This window comes from Thunnus thynnus, chromosome 19, assembly GCF_963924715.1.
Source record: "Thunnus thynnus chromosome 19, fThuThy2.1, whole genome shotgun sequence".
NCBI lineage: Eukaryota > Metazoa > Chordata > Actinopteri > Scombriformes > Scombridae > Thunnus > Thunnus thynnus.
In genome coordinates this window covers 8,703,874-8,721,032 of record NC_089535.1, presented here as the reverse complement: position 1 = coordinate 8,721,032, position 17,159 = coordinate 8,703,874, and positions in this window count along the sequence as shown.

Here is a 17,159-nt window from a genome sequence, read left to right as displayed (position 1 = left end):
CCACACACTGGACAGCAGGAGAGACATCTCAGTGGCACTTAGACCAATATTAAACTTTGTCTTGAAAGTATGAAGACACAGTGGATGCCACTAAGCACAGAAGTCCCTTTAATCATATCTGATGAAATGTTCTGTTATTAAGAAGCACAGTTTCAAAGGGGAACAGGAGACACACTGTGCATGTGTGTTTGTTTGTCTTTGGATGTTTAGGGCTTGTGTATGAGAGAAGACACGCAGCTCCAATTAGTTTAATTAACACACAGCAGTTCCTGACATATTTTTACCTTGCAGTTTTTACAGCAATAAGAATCAAATTACGGTGACGGGTTTGATAATTCCGTGCACACCAGGTGTGAAGTGAGGACAGCAGAACGTGTCTCCTCACTTCCTCGTATGCTCATCCAAGTAGAAATAGTACTGTGGTGAACAAGCGATGAATAGAAAAACAATCAAAGATACTGAATGTCAACACCAGAAACAGGAGATGATGGAGCAACCTTGTGATTGGGAAGAATCCGATGAAAAAACTGTTCAAACAGAGCCGAGCCTAACAGGGACGTTGATTTAATGTGGCTGCTCATATGGATGTTCCTCCTCTAGATTTATTTCCTGGCCATTGAGCTCGAAATGCAAATTGCCGGATTGTCTTGTTTGCATGCAGATGTATGTAAAACGTCTTCATAGCAGGTGCATCAGCGGGGAGTGAAATGCATGTGCTGCGTTAACGCTCTGCGAAGTTGCATTGAATTTGTGAGGTGACTAAGACTGATTGTGCACCCACCCAACACTCTATTCCTCTCACTCTCTTTACTTCTTTTTGTGCTCGCAGAATTAATGAAAAAGCAGAGATTTGGCGTACTTATCCGAGTTTCACAGAAAAATGTACTAACCTTCCAAAATTTGTCCTCATTTGAGAAAGGCCTAGTTCTTTCATCAGTTGAGTTCTTTTCTTCTTTGCAGTTAGGTTTCGCAAGTGTGTATGTGTGTGTGAAAGAGAGAACGAGGGAGGGGGGGAGGGGGGGGAGAGGGCACAGGACAGAGAGAAACGGAGTAAAAGAGCTCCAGTTTAAATTTAGGTCCTAATAGAATTTGTGTCTTTCCTCTCAGGCACGCTGCCATTACTTCCCCCTTTCATCACTTTCTCTCCCTGTGCTCTCTCCAGGGTTGATGCTACAGATAGCTATTAAAGATATGGCTCACACTTCTATTATGTCTCAGTAATGCTCTGTTCATTTAGTGTGCTGCAGACCCAGTCTGGATGGGTCCAGGCCTTGATCAGTTCTGCATTAACAGGGAGATTACCATAAATGTATGACTTAGCAGCACCCTGTGTGTTGATCTTGAGTCCGTATTAATACATTGGATAATCAGTCTATCAGCGTTAGGCTTCTGACCTTGGGAGGATAAAAGAGGAGAAGTGCCCGAGTGCTGTACAGAGAATAAGAAATAAATGAGGAGAAGGAGAGGAAGGAGAAGTGAGAAAGGAAATAAAAGAAAGACAAGACAGTGTGAGAGAATAGAGGTAAAGCGGACTGAGATGACAAGATGTAAAAGTGGATAATAACTCATCTATCTATAAAATTGAAATGACAAGTGTTTGTCAGTTTTAGAAGAGATCTGACAATCATCACCTTGAAAAAATACCTTTGAAAAGAAACAACACTTCTGTGAAACAATAAATTGCACTTTTAAATTGCAGATTTATATACAGTTGGCATTTATTGCGCAGTGGCCATTCAGAAACTGCTGGTATCTAAGGCATTTGCACAAAGATGAATAATCTGGAGAAAGGAGAGAAAAAAAATTGGATTTCTGCAGTGGAAAAAAAGTGTGGTCTGCTGAGTTATTTTCACTTATTTATCTCTATCTGGACAGATTTATATTTCGAGGAATAAACAAATAAGGGCCTTTGTACTCTGAGTTAGTCGCCAGATGTTAAACATGGTTAAGCATGGAGCGACACAGACAGCCATCTACTGCGAGCCATTAGGTGTGATCATTGCTCTACCTTCTGAGGGATATTAGATCGTGTTTACAGCATCAGGTGCACCCAGTGAGGCAAATACCTCTCCCACATACTGCAGGATGGTAATGTCGCCAGATACTGTGCTGGAGCAATTCAGGAGCAGTTTTATTGATGTCATGATGAAGTCAAACACATTATACAGCCTCTCCAATCACCACATCCAAAAATCATTAAAGGTTTATGGGAAGTTCAGAATCACAAAGTATGAATTACATTAGATTAACATCTAACCTCCCTGACCTAACCTCATTCATCAAAGAATTGGAGGCTTTTCTTCTCAAATGATGGAATAATATCTCAGCAAACACTGAGGAACACTGAAACATTTTAGACATTTTTTGAAACCCCTCCCCTGAACAGTATTTGTCCAATTATAGCTTACATTTCTTCACATATCAAAGCAGTGTGCATGGCGCTCTATAAAACTGATACTCTTTATCCAAAGAGTTTAGAGGATGGTGTTTTTTTTTTGGCCTTTCCGAAACCAAAAACATGTCAGAATGGATTAAACAGTGTGTTATGTCTGCTCTAACTTAAGCTGCAAATGGTAGCATGCCCAGCTAACTAGCTTCAGTGTTGCCAACTATTTTCAGTTCAAAGTAGCTAAAGCCTGCTCAAAAAGTCACCAGATGTTGCCAGATGATGTCCGACGCCAATTTGCATATCTGTTACGTATGATATCACATACAGTATATACAACATTTTAAAATATGAAAGTAAAGAAAATGAAATCAAACTGGAAAAAACACTGGAATAAACTTACTATTGTGAAATCTGTAAACAAAAAAAAAAGACCTTAAAAATCAAGTTAAATTATTTAGAATAAAAACAAAGGAGAAGGTCTTCCCTGGACAAGCAATGCAGATTTGTGATTAGTCATAGGTATACACATTAACAGCTCATTCACCTCTCTGTCCTGCTGATGATTGAACACAGTCCAGAAAGCCACAGCCAGAATAGTGCACATTCACTGAGAAATATTGGCCACTCCCTCCAAAGAGAGAAAGTCACAATGTGTCGGTGGGCAGCTTTTTCTTAAAAGTCACCAAATCTAGTGATGGAATTGCTAAGTTGGCAACATTGACCAGTTACGACCTACAGCAGTAATGCTAACATAGGGTTGCATCCAAAACCGATAAGCTTATCATCAGCTAACTGCAATATTTTGTGGAGTTACAGATTACCCCTTCAGGACTGGGACATCCACTGTGTTCTATTTAGCCACTGCATGAAGCTATTTCTACCATATCACATTAGGCTATACACTGTATGTGTATCAGAGTTCAGTGTAAAATTAGAGACTCTGTCCTGATTTGGGGAGTTGTCACTGCTGCAATCTCACATCGGTTAATCCTCATCTCCAAAGCCTTTTGTCTTATAACGTCCAGTGAAATATACAACCAATAAAGCAAAAATAAATAAACAGCATTATGTCAGTATGAAATAACTGTCTCATCTTATTTTTTTCTATATCATACTAGGAATAACTAGCTTTAACTTGCAGTACAAAAACAATGCTGTTCCTTTATTTCCATGTCTAGCATGGATCCTTAGCTGGTGAGGATGCTGTCTCTCAGGGAATGTTACACTTTAACAACAGTCTCCTTTATGTCTCTAGCTATCAAGAGCATATTCAAGACCTCTTCACAGGTTTCCTATTTCAAAACCAATCAACTGCACACAGATAGGCTAAAACTGGACACTATAATTAGCTAGCGAGCTATATGATCATCTCAGCCAGCAAAATCAGCGGTTGCTAGCTAGAATTGAGAAGCTGGCTTTTGTTTATCTCTGTGTGAAATCAAGAATCCTTTGTTTCATAAATTACTAAGAATATGGAGTGGTAAATCTGCCACCTTTATATTTATAAACTGCATATATATGTCATGTGTGTGGGCAGAATGCTTGACACACATAGCAACAGTAACTAAGGGTGGCGAGACTTAGCAAACCGTCAGTTTCCTCCACCGCCTGTCCCAGAATCCATCTTTTTTACAGATGCAGGTTTTGAGGCAGGTGACGGAGGTGTTTAAATGCACTCTGATTGTTCTGTAAGTGGTGTAGCCTGCTGTGAATGTGCCTGAATCTCACACAGTTTGTTACGGTAAATACAGGAAGCTCCGGGCCTTGGGGTGGAGAAGCCTACAGGCCAGCCCCCGGGCCCTGCTTTTGATTCACTGACTAAGCACTGTGATTTGACTAATGCAGAAATTTACAGCAACAGCACAAAATCCTAAATTGACAATATTTCAATATTATGCATTCCACATGTACACCTTCTGCCGTAAACGCACCCATTCCAAAAAGATCCAGACACAGTCGCCGAGGGACACACTTACCATAGATGCTCTTTTATTTAGTGCTTCCAGTCTGATACACTGATGGTATGCACAGCTCACAACCACACTGTCAAACATCTTTACAGTTGAGTGACTGTATGGGTTTAGAAGGGTTGAATGTGTCTATATTAACCTATTTGTTTCTCAGCGTTTCCATTCAGTTTGCTGTCTAACCTACCCTTCTCCCTTCATGTCTTAATTATCTGTTCCATTTATTTCTTTATTCACCACATCCAGTATCTGTGCAGAGATATTATTGTCCCCGCTCAGACTGTGCAGCCTTTCTCCATGTTTCTGTGCCCCTGAATAGGCTGCAGTGCTGTTTGTGTGTGTTGTTGTTGCTGGGGGGGCTTATGTCAGCAAACGACTGTTATGGCCCTGATTTATGCGCGTGTGTGTGAATGTGTGTGTGTGTGTGTGTGTGCGTGCATGTGTGTGAGTGACATGGCACTGTACACAGGCCCTGGAGGGACCTCTCTGCCATACACGTCCATGCAATATACAAAATTGATGACCAGAGGTTATGTAGGTCAAGCCAGAATGATGCAGCAGACATACACAGAGGGACGTTAACAGACAATGGGAAACAGAGAAAGGCCGAAGGACATCGTGGATAAACAGAAAACCAAAAGAAATATCTAGGAGAAATGCAGCAGGAGACAGACTGACGGACAAGCAAAACAAGACAGCGGAGAGAATAGAGCAATAGGGAGAACGAAGGGGAGAGAGTAGATCTTGATGTTAGTATTTCTGTCATACGGTACCATCCTTTGTTTGCTCATCACACACAACGTCTCCGTGTGGTTCTTGTATTCATGTCAAAGCTAATTACAGGACGATGCCGCCAGTTGCCAGATCAGTAGTTAGAGGATGGAGCTACATCTCAGCAATGAGCTTTCCACCCTACTGGGTTGCCAGATTTGTGAATGTCTTAATTACGCTGTATTAGCTCGCAGCAATGCCTCACCTTCTGCATGTCCTCAAATAATGGCATCGCTAGGCTACACATCTCTTCACTAGTTTGCTTGAAGGTCAGTACAGTGTATTTTCGCATTCATATAAATCTTTTTTTCTTACTGTAGCTGTGTTGGATGTAGCCGTTGAAATGTGTGCGGTGTTGTTGCACTATTTGCCAAATGAAAATTGTGGATTTAAAGTGAAGAGAAATATCAAACTTCTTTTCTGTCATTGATTTTTCTTTACATTTTGATGAGGGGTAATAGATTGCTAACTATCAATCATTCATGGCTACCAGCATGTGTGTCTCTTTGCTGGAATCTCTATCGCAGGGATACTCAAATATAAAAGTCTTAGAGGTTAACTTAATACAGTTCCACAGCATCAAAGGTCCTTTAAGGGTGCAAAACGAGATGGTATTTCAGTACAAAAGCTCCAGAACTCAGAACATGAAGAACATTTCTTTATTAATGGGAAATGTGACACTTTCATTGTGTGACCAAGTCCTTAAACTTTAGTATAAAAAGATGCGATGGCCGGGCGGAGACACTGGTGGAAGTTTTCATTACTGCTTATTGTTGAAAATGTTTGATTCCTACAATTTTTCTGCTGGAGTCTTGATATCACGACTTCAACTGCTTCAGTTTTGTAGTTTGTGGGATAGTTTTGTTCAAAACAGATTGGTCTCGTACTTCGCTTGGGCATAATGAATGAATGCATGTATATTTCTCAGCTCAGCCATCCATTAATGCACGTTTTTCACTGTTTTTTCTATTGGCTAGTTTTGAACAAGCCATTTTACTTTATCAGCAAAAGCTCTTATATTCCACAACCTGGCCAACTGTAGCAATTAACAGGTGGCTGAATGACAACAGCTGAAGTGATGTGATAGCAGTGTGTCACACAAAAGCCGTCCGAGTTAGGTTTTGCTTAAATTTTGTTCCTGGTCCGCATCAAATTGTTATTCTGTCTGGATATGGACCAGAGTCCACCTATCAAGTATGCATGCTCTATCTTATACGCACATACACATGATTTAGTTGATCTCTCTCTGTGAATTATATCTCGCTAGTTATTATTGTCTGAAAATTGGATTTGCAAGTCTGACACTTTGTAACTTTTCATACATAAATTCTTCAATTATACATTACAAGTGAAATTGGTTGAACAGCACCCGCACACAAGAAAATGAACGTCAGGATGAGTAAACAAGAAAAAAAGTGACTTAGTATTCAAAGTTGGTCCAGGGAAACTTTGCCAAGCTGCTTGCGGTGATTTATGAGGGTGAATATGTGTGATTTGTTCTTGAGAGCAAAAACTGCCCTCTCAGTTTAACAGTGATTTGAATGCTGCTCAGGATTCCTACACGAACATTATGCGCTAGCACTGTAGAGTTCGGTTAAACACTATTTCAAAGCCCATCAAAGGGAGCATTCGGATTACAGTGATGTATTTGCTACTCTGAGACATCACAGTATGACTGTCACAACTTCAAAGTGGTGACTGCAACTTCCATCGGCTTGAACACTGGGGTGCCACAGAAACCAGATGAAGAAGAAATCCCTCTGTGTTGAAATAAAGACAGCCCATCTCCAGACAGCATTGAACATCCTCAGTGTGTTGTGTGAGGATAATCTTTCTTACATCCAAAAGAGGCCTGGTTTTTATCTGCATACTCAGGTTCCTATTTACTGGCTGTTCTTGACAGATGATGTCAGTGTACCTGCAGGCGATGGTTACAAACACATGAACACCTGTACAATCTTAATGCAACAGTGCCTTTGAGAAGCTTATAATGTCACATTTTTTTGAGGCATTTGATGAATGAATTTAATGAACTGAGCATTGTATTATTAGGTGCACTAAATATTTTTCCCATCTTTCATCAAGCTCAGACACTGCACAAACCCTGGAATTTCCTTTTTGTATCAATGTCTCCCTCTCTCTCTCTCTCTCTCTCTTTCTCTTTCTGTGACATAGTTTTCATCTTTTTGTGCTGTATCTGGAGGGTGCCCAGGCAGGGGAATTCATCATCCTAATACACCGTGTATAAGCACTTGTTAAAAACCTCACACTGCATTTTTTCGATATTCATTATGGTTGTAATATTTCTCCTTTGTGCGCCTAAGGCAACTTCTGCAGCCGGTCAAAGAGCATCATTGAAAAGCATGAAATCAAGGAGTGTCTGGTGGAACTCACAGATATGAAAGAGATGTCTGTTCAGGAATACTGTTTTGGCTGAAGGAGAGGTCCAGCACACACACGGTGTGCCTAACAGGAACTACTGACTGTATGAGGATTTTTTTTTTAAAGCATTTTGCAGCATTTAAAAAATTAATGCATGCATATTACAACAAAAATCAATCTGCAGTAAAATGGCAAATGCATTAGTATAGGCATGTATCCACTCACTCTCAGAAAACACATAATCTCAGTGTAAACAAATAATTTCTTCAGGGCAATATATCTTGTGAATTGTGCACATGCATTCAAATGTTCATGTTTCATGTCCGCATGCCAGTTAATTACTTCACCATTAATTTTGTACTACACCACATACATGTTCATTCACAGTCAGGGCACATATTCACACAAATTCAAAAGCATGTTACATTACACAGAAAGTTACACGGAAAGAGCGCAGTTTGCCTGTCTAAAAGCAATTTACTTTGACTTATTTATCGCCTTCATGCCACACACAGAAACGCACATACATGCATTAAAAATGAAATGAGTTTGCCTGCTCTGTGGATGATAATGATGCTGTTTAACTGTTTGCTTTGTCGATGCCCCAGGCAATGCAGTAATCTGGGTTTGCGCAAGTGCCATTAAAGCCAAGTAAATGTCATCCAGGGGGACAAAACACCCTTGGTTCCAAATAGCTACCTAACATTATATTTGATGTTTTATAAATGCAATAAAAATATAATCATGAAACTGATGTCAAGACATGCAAGGCTTCATATTTTCAATTCTTAGGCGTGACCTCATTTTCCTATATATTGTCTGCAGTGTGTATTATTTTGTTGCAACATTAGATTAATAAAAATACTACAGTATTTTCTGGACATGTATAGTGTGCCTGTCAAGTAATGCTTAGCTGAGTGCCTTTTCCCAGCATGCTGTTATTTTGAATGTGAGATGGTACAAGTGCGGAGCCACCACACAGTCAGCAGTCAGATAGCAGAAAGTGACATTTTAAATTAGTGGCACTGTAATGAATTCTGCATCTAATGTAATCCCTGCCAAGACCTTCTTTCGATAAGTCACCCCAGACAAAATTCTCTTCTTTCATTATAATTCAGACTAAAATTAGATTTCTGACACAAAAACACTTAATGATCCCAAGCCCTATTCTGTCCCCATTTAGTGTCGCATCTTAGTTCTTCAGCTCTGACTTGTAAATACATTGCTGCACTAGTGTAGCAAAATGTCAACGTGCAATTTAATCGATTTCATATGAGCAGCGGAGCAGCTTAACTGCAGTTAACGTCTCACTTAGGGTTGTACCTGCATTGAGTGAAGAGCTGTTGAAAGGAATAGCTGAACGCCTGCTAGCCAGTCCATCATGCAGAACCACAGATAAATGTTAATCGCATGTGTCCGAAGACTCATGATCAGTTTGAGGGTAAAATCAATAGGAGCCAACCTCTCCTTCCTTAAATATTGGGCCCTGCAGGGGAAGAGATCAATGGCCACACCAGAATCAGGTGCATGATCCAATTATACCTGTGTAGCAGCAAGCATCCATCTTGCTAGTTGGCATGCACATAGGAGCATTAACCCCCCTCACAAAATCAAACACCGTGATGGAGACCCAAGTGTTACAGTACACCTGAGACACCATCGGTCTCATCCACCCCAAACCAACCATAGGGGCTACTACAGTTAGGCAACTGTCTTCTCATTTACAAAGAGTTACTAAACAGGCAGCATTGTTGTATATTAACCTATTTATTTATTAGCACCAGTGTGCTTGTAACTAATTTATTTTTCACCAACAAATGTCATTGGTATTATTTCTGTATTGTGCAGGCAATTATGTGCAATTTTCAGTTATTGATTAAACGTTAACAAAGGAGGAAAAGAAAGTTAGATATTTGCTGAGCATTCATTGATTTGCTGGCACATTTTTATGCTTTTTGTGCAGGTCCTTCTAATATCATACGTATGGTTTTCACCAGGCACACTGTAATTATCTGAATCAGTTTATTGCACTACTTTTTCTCAACCCTCCATAGACTAGCATGGATTGTTAAACCTTTGTATAAAAAAAAAAATACAGGGATCTTAATTCAGCATTAATACAACATGCCAGAAGATATACTATCATCTAGCTTGAGGTGTCAGTTACGATTACTCTATAAAGTCACTGCCTCTCATTATTATTTCAGGAGGCTGCACAGTGAATAGAGTAAATCAACGTAACCCTGCAGAGCTGCTTTCTGACAAAACATATTTTTTCATTTTACAGGCGGAAGTGGTGGGTCTCTTTCTGACATCTTAATATAACAGCGCTGTCTGCGAACAGAGTGCCTGCCTGAGTCAGATTTGTGTTGACAGATCCACATCATGTAAGAGCGCGCTGATGTGCAGCTGGCAGGGAACAGATAGATGTTTTTAATATCTATTGCTTCAAGTGGACATCGAGTAAATGCTTTTTCATGTGGTCGTAAATTTGATGTTTACGAGAACAAGACGATTCAAAATTGATTTTGATTGTGCGTTTTTGATGTGCGTGTACAATCTAACTTGTTGCCCAAAGCATGTAATATTAAACCCGACCAACAGTTCTCTGAATGAATCTGACACCGTACACTCAGCTTCTACAGCTCCTTCAAACTGGCAGGGGGAGGTAAATTGTCAGTGTGATGATGAGCAGGCCCCGCACTGTAGGCTGCTCATTTGGAAATAGAATTTCAAATGTTATTTGAACAACCATCTGCAGGCTTCAATTGGATTCCTTTCTGTGTTTGATTTAGTTACAATTGTATAAGAAAAGATATTGTGTTTGCAAATGAATTTGAGCCCTAATGCAGAACAGAGATTCCATCCAAACATCATTAGGTCTTAGTTTTCCCCCATCTATTCTACAGAAAGCCAGCCAGGCTATGAATGAGTAATTTGCATCACATTGAGCATCATTAGCAGCCCTTACGAATCTTTAGACAGTGAAAATGTTGTTCCTTTTTTTTTGAGACAAAAAGTGTCTTTCCTTCAAACTCTGCGAGCAAGAGAAGATGCAATAACTTCTACGACGATTAAGATGGCTTTTCTTCTCTACTAAGGTCTAATTTCAGTCTGTGAATAATTCATTATAGTAAATACAATGCATATCAATGTAAAAGTGACAGTCATGTAATTGACCCTTCGCTAAGCCTTCTTGGTGACTTTTGCTAAGCCTGACAAGATTTACACAGTTTACAATAATGGGGGCAGATTTACCACCAGAATTCAGAGTAATTTTTGAAACATTGGGTCCCTAATTTCATACTGAGGTTGATAAAAAACAGGCCTCTCATTACTTACTCTGGTAACCTTCCATTTTGATGGCTAACATTACAACTATCAGGAGCAGATTTAGCCAGAAAGCTTATGTTCCATGAGTCAGATGAAAACTGAGCGTCTGGCTGACTTGTCTAAAAACAAATTCCTTCTAAAATGGTAATAAATATGCATGTAATGGCTACATGAATGATATAATTCTAAAAAATGTTCCAGGCAAAATGTCAACAACCTCAAAAACTATAGCTGTAGCCAGTTAGCCCTCATAATACAATTGTGAATCATAAGGAAAAATGTTATTTTGTTATTTTGCACCAACATAACCTCGTTTGGATTCTAAAAACTTTGATGAGCATCACAGAGGTTGAATTTATACTTTATTGTTCCTATTTTATAAAGGTATGTTTTACATTTACGATTAACCGCTGTGTTGGCTAACAAGTGTAGCTGCTATGACTCTGATAGCATCAATGAGCAATCCAGTTGGGGATACCATATTACACACAGTGGATATGCCAGTGCTGAACGGGGCTTAGTTGTCCTAACATAACATGTAACCACCCAAGTTAGCTCATGAAATGCTTCTTGGCGTTGGAAGTAATACTGCTGTGCGTAGCAAGTTAGCCAGGCATGCTGATGTTTGCAGGTTATGTTAGAGCAGACAGACATCCTGTTTAATTCATTCCTTACAAATGCGTAAGTGTATCTTTGGTTTTGGAAAATGTAAAACGAATGACGCCAGCTTCCAAACTCTTTAGATGCTGATACTTACAAGTGCCTCATCAATGCTTTTCCTAAGACAGACAATGGGGCGTGCGGTGAGGAGAGGCGAGACAGGACGAAGATTTGTCTGGAGTGAAAGTGGACAGGCTCCTCACTGCCTCGGGGTAACTTCTTATTTCCTATTTACTGTGCTGTAAATGATGTAGCTTTGACCCAAGTAGTCTGGGAAGCTGTTTCCCCATAAGGAGGATACATACGCTGCCTTCATTAAGCTCCTTGATGACTTAAAAGCTCCATCAACAGCAAAAATTATAAATAAATATATAAATAAATGATGATTTGTCTAGCTTAGTTTTGGGGGTTGGATGGGGTGATAGCCAGGATGGGAAAAGAGCTAAACAGTGATAATGCAAAAATACCGATTCAGGTTTATTGGATACAGGCCTCCACCTCTTTGCCAATCGCATTGCTACCTTTTGAAATATCTGATCTTTGTTTCCTGTTACTGTCCATAAGTTGTAAAAGTCTCTGGGAATGCTTTAACTGCAAAGCATGCTGAGCCAATTAGAGATCACTCACTTCATAGCTCTCTAAAACTTTTATAACTCTTGACGCTGGGCATCAGCTAGGGTTTTTAGAGGGATTTGTCATTTGTTCACAAGTGAATATGCTTCAGTTTGTCTTGTACAGAGAGAGGACACATGCTCAAAATGAGAGCAAGAGATGCTGAAGTAACACCCCAAAAAGCCTTCACTAGGCCATCTACTATCCCCAGTTTATTCTCTGGGCTCAGCAAAGTAGCTTCACAACATCAGCAGCTTGGGCAAGTTAACTCACAAGAAACTCACAGAAAAGCTCCTTTTTGAAATGTGGCTGCCATGCTTTTCCAGGTCACAAAAATGTAGTTTATTGTAACTCAGCTTGTTTTTCTTCTTATTTAGAACATTCACAATCTGTCCACTGTTTTTCATGTGGCACTTTGCATCCTAATTAGTTAAAGGTCCAGTGTGTAAGATTTAGTTGCATCTAATGGAACAGACTTGGCAGAAATGGAATATAATATTCATAAGTATGTTTTCATTAGTGCATAATCACTGGAAAATAAGGATCATCGTGTTTTCGCTACCTTAGAGTGAGCCCTTTATATCTATCTAAGAAGCGGGTCCCCTTCCTAGGAGGCCGCCATGTTGCACCACCATGTTTCTACAGTAGCCCAGAATGGACAAACCAAACACTGGCTCTAGAGAAGGCCTTTCGCATTTTTTGCGAGTTCTCCTACACGTTTCGAAGGTGAGGGTGAGGGGGAGGTGTATTTATTTGGTTGCAATCTGCAACCTCACCGCTAGATGCCACTAAATCCTACACTCTGGTCCTTTATATATCTCAAAAGTTCACATAAGGTGAAAACCAGATAATATAATGTATTTCTTTCTCCTCCATCTCCTTTACTATATCCTTATAAGGTAAGGACTTATTAAACCATCGTTAACATCTCAGCCTCCTGAGACATAAAAATAACTGCTTTGGCTCACTTTCCAATATAAAAGGAGAGGAAAGAACAACAATGACGTCCAAACAGAGAAGGAATGGGAGGCAGTGCAAAATCACAGCATATAAAAGAGGAACGAGAGAAAATTAGTGGTTGGTGTAAAAAACTACAGATAAGTAAAGTAAACAAGGAGTCAGAGGGGAGAGCAGAGTATGCAGTGCAAGAGAAGAGAGGTAGGATTTAAATTCAGCAGAGCAATAAATGTTCACTGAAAGACAAAATAGGGGATCCAGACAAAGTGGAGGAGAGGTGGGGTGGAGGGGGATAGAGTGCCTGCAGAAAGATAATGGGGAGGAGAGGTGTGTGACAGGAGTAGATGGTGTCACCGGGAGCATCTTTCTACCTTTACCCCGCTCTCTCAAAAAGTGACAGACATGCACACACATACACAAATGAAGCCACCTTCATGCCAAAGTCTATACAGACACAGTGGTGAAATCAAGAGGGAAATGGTGATGGTAAGAATAAAAACAGCCCTCTCCTCATTACCAGGTTTATACAATAGTAATAAAGTTGACAGATAAAGGTTTTCTGCCTGCATTTCTCACTGTCTCAACAAATTAGTTTTTCTTTCTCTGTCTCATTTTCATCTTTCCCCACAATGCCAGCAACTAAAAGGACCAGTGGTTTTGCTTTTTATAGCATATTGACTAAATCAACATCATATTCCAGGCAACAATTGTTTTCTGTTTAGTCAACTAAGAAAATCAGCTTGCAGAGAAGTCAAACTGAGATATTCCATCACTATGGACATCATGCTTATTTTTGTGTTTATTTTCATGGGGTAATACAGGAATACATGGTTATTTCTTTAAGGAAGTTCAGAGATCCAAACTTTTAGATTCAGGTACTATACTGCCAAATGTTCAAAAGAATGTCGATGTTGGAAGATTCTGCAAAAAACCCTGATTATGATCAAGTTTGTTTTTTGGTTGTTGTTGGGTTTTTTTTTTTTATACCTTTTGCTCTCTGCAGTATCATTGCATGGAAACTATGGTTTGGTTAAAGTTAGGGAAAGATCAAGTTTATGGCAACAAAATGGGATAATGAACGGTACAGGTTAGGCAACTAGAATCCTTTGGTTAAGAGCCAAACCATAATTGCATGGTTATGACAGGAGGTCTGCACACAGAATCATCTGATAGGATACAGTATGATAACTGGGCTGAATATTCAAACTAAGAAAACAAACTATGAAGGATGAATTATTGAATTATTCTGTATGTATATTTTGCTTATTTCCTGTATTAAAGCTGCATTCACTGATTCTTTTGTCACTGTGGAACATTGGGACAAGCTGAAAACAAATACAGTGTTTTCAGATTATATAGTATTATCACCCTATGAAGGTGTTATGGTAATGATGTAGCAGTAGCAAATATTTGCTTATTTACACATTCAGCAGATATAGAGCAGCATTAATTTGGAGTTGTGTTTTATGGCTGTCTGATGAAAGTATTAATTTTCTTTATAGCTCTGTTTTAATCTCAACCAACTCCTGCTATGTCCACCACCTAGTCACTAACTCTGTCTGTGTCTTTTTTTGTTTGTTTTTCTGGTGCTTTGTTGCTGGGTTTACCAGCTTTTTGGTCCTGCTACAATAAGAGTGGGGTTTGCATGCCAGAAAACCAAAAGAATGTGCAATAGAAGCTAAGAATTTGTAAAGCTTCAGAGTTTGGTGATAAATCTCTGTGGGTTCGTCACTAAGCAACACCTTGACCCTGGTCAAATGATTTACTGATATTGAAAAGTATAATTGTATGCAGCTTTAAAAGAACGTTTTTTGGTAAATGTTTGCAAATCTTGATTGTCAGAGTGACCATGAATGCTTTTCCAAACAGTCCTGACTGATAACATACAGCACATTTTTAACAAAAGAGATTAACATCACTGTGATGGATTACCTATTACGAGCAATTTCTAATTTTCTCTCTAAGTTAATGAAGTTTCTTGGAGTACTGAAATGAAACCAATAGCTGGAAACAAATGGCTGCCTGGAAGGAATGAAATCAACCTAAAAACTTCTTGTACGCTTTGGAAAATGGTCAGTAGTAATGTAAAGTGTGTGATGTGTAATTAATAGACTTAGACACACAAATCTGCCAGTATGGTCCTTTAATTGACTAGTTCATACAATAAACAAATCTAGTGGGTGTCTGGCACTCTCTTTTCATATTTCCTTGTTTTGTTGTTTTTCCTTGGTCTAAGTCAGCATCTCTAATTAGGAAAGGGATTAGATGGCGAGGATAATGTGTTATCACCAGCTTCTGTCTGCCCATGCTTTTATTAGCTCTGCTCATCATCTTGGATCATGGAAGAGTGGGGAGACAGATGTAAGTATTGATGGATTAAGGCTGCCCCTGAGAAACTAGGGAGCTTAAGCGGGGTACAGCTAATACCAGAGCACAAATTTGGGCATGATATGAAAGCCATGATGATCCTAAACATACAGTAACCAGTTCTGGGACATCAGCCACATGGATGCCATCATCACAGGAAGTGTACAACTCAGAGGTCTACTGTGATGCTTAGGTGGAGGAGGATTTGGAACTTGGTGGGCAAAGCGTGATGGTCGCTGAATTGAAAATCTCTTTCACATCCACATCATGATGAAATAAACAGCCTGTGGACAGGAACTGTGACTCACTGCCGGTACCGTGACTAGCCCCCGACAGCTGTTTTGGCAGTGTCTCATGATCCAATGTCTCATGTTCAGTCACAGGTTTCATATAGAGACTTTAATCCTTATGAAACATTGAGTTACTTGGCCACACGCCTAAGGGAACATTGAGACATGGCTGTGTGTGTGTGTGGTGTTCTGCCTCTCCCTCTTCCTTTCCGTCTTTGTGCATGTTTGTGCCACCGTGCTGCAATTCTGCCATCTGTCCTAGCTGAGAATCAGGTGCTGAATGCTTTGTGACTTGGCTTCCAGCTAATTCTGTGTTCCCCAGCCTCATTCTCTCTCTGAGGCCAGTTTATGCCTAAATGAGCCCAATTGAAATGACAAGGATACTGGCACTGAGCTGTACAGGTCTAATTTGTATGCTGGAACTAAGGACTGTGTCAGAATGATGATCCTGCAAACATGTACTGTTACTACTAAACCAAAACCACAGTCTTTTCCACTCTATTTGCTTCCAGTTTCTATTGTAAGGTATTTTTTTTCCTCCTAGAAACTAACTTGAAGCACTAGAAATTAATGCAAGGTGGTGCTCAGTAGGGACTCAAAACAGCTGTTCAGCTAATAAATAATTAACACAACAATATCAGTATCAAGCAGTGATCATAAAGCCTGGTTACAATATTAAAAAGATTATGAGCCCCTTGGTGCCAAAAACAGTGTTTTTTCTTTTTGTATCATAACCCATCCCGTACTGGACACTTGCAGTGTTATCACAGCACAACATCATTAATAATGCATCAACTGAGAGAGACCATGTGGGCCACAGTACAAAAGCTATTTGTGTGTTAAAGCAAATACACTGCCATGTCTTTTATTTACAGCAAAAATTGCAACAGCACAGCCGTTATCAGCCTTCAATGTTTTGTTTGCCTACTGCTGCTGCTCTCGCAGGGATACATGAGACGATAAATAACCTAAACTAAGAGGGCGAGGTCATACAGACAGATGCAAGGAGAATACAGATACTGACAACAATATGAAGACTGTTTTGCCTTTTTACAAGCTTATCTTCAACGCAGATTCATAGTTCTGTCAGTGAATCACGCCCACACTTTTCACTGCTCAGTTAGTTACTGCCACCTACATATAAGACCCTGTTAGAGTTTATGGCTCCTGCAGCCAGTTGTCGTGTTGCACAGCAGCTCAGCTGTGTTCACTGCTCTCTGTAATGAGTGATACTCCACCTCTCTGCATGATCTATCATAATAAATGACATCACATGGCCTACTCTCATTCCTTCTAGATCCAATTTCCTTCCTATGTAACCCCAGGGTATCTGACTGCTATGCAACTAATTCCCACAGTCCTGTGCAAATCATTTCACCCCCTTCGTATTCCCATTGACTTCGGTGTTAATGTGTGGATTCCAGCACATTG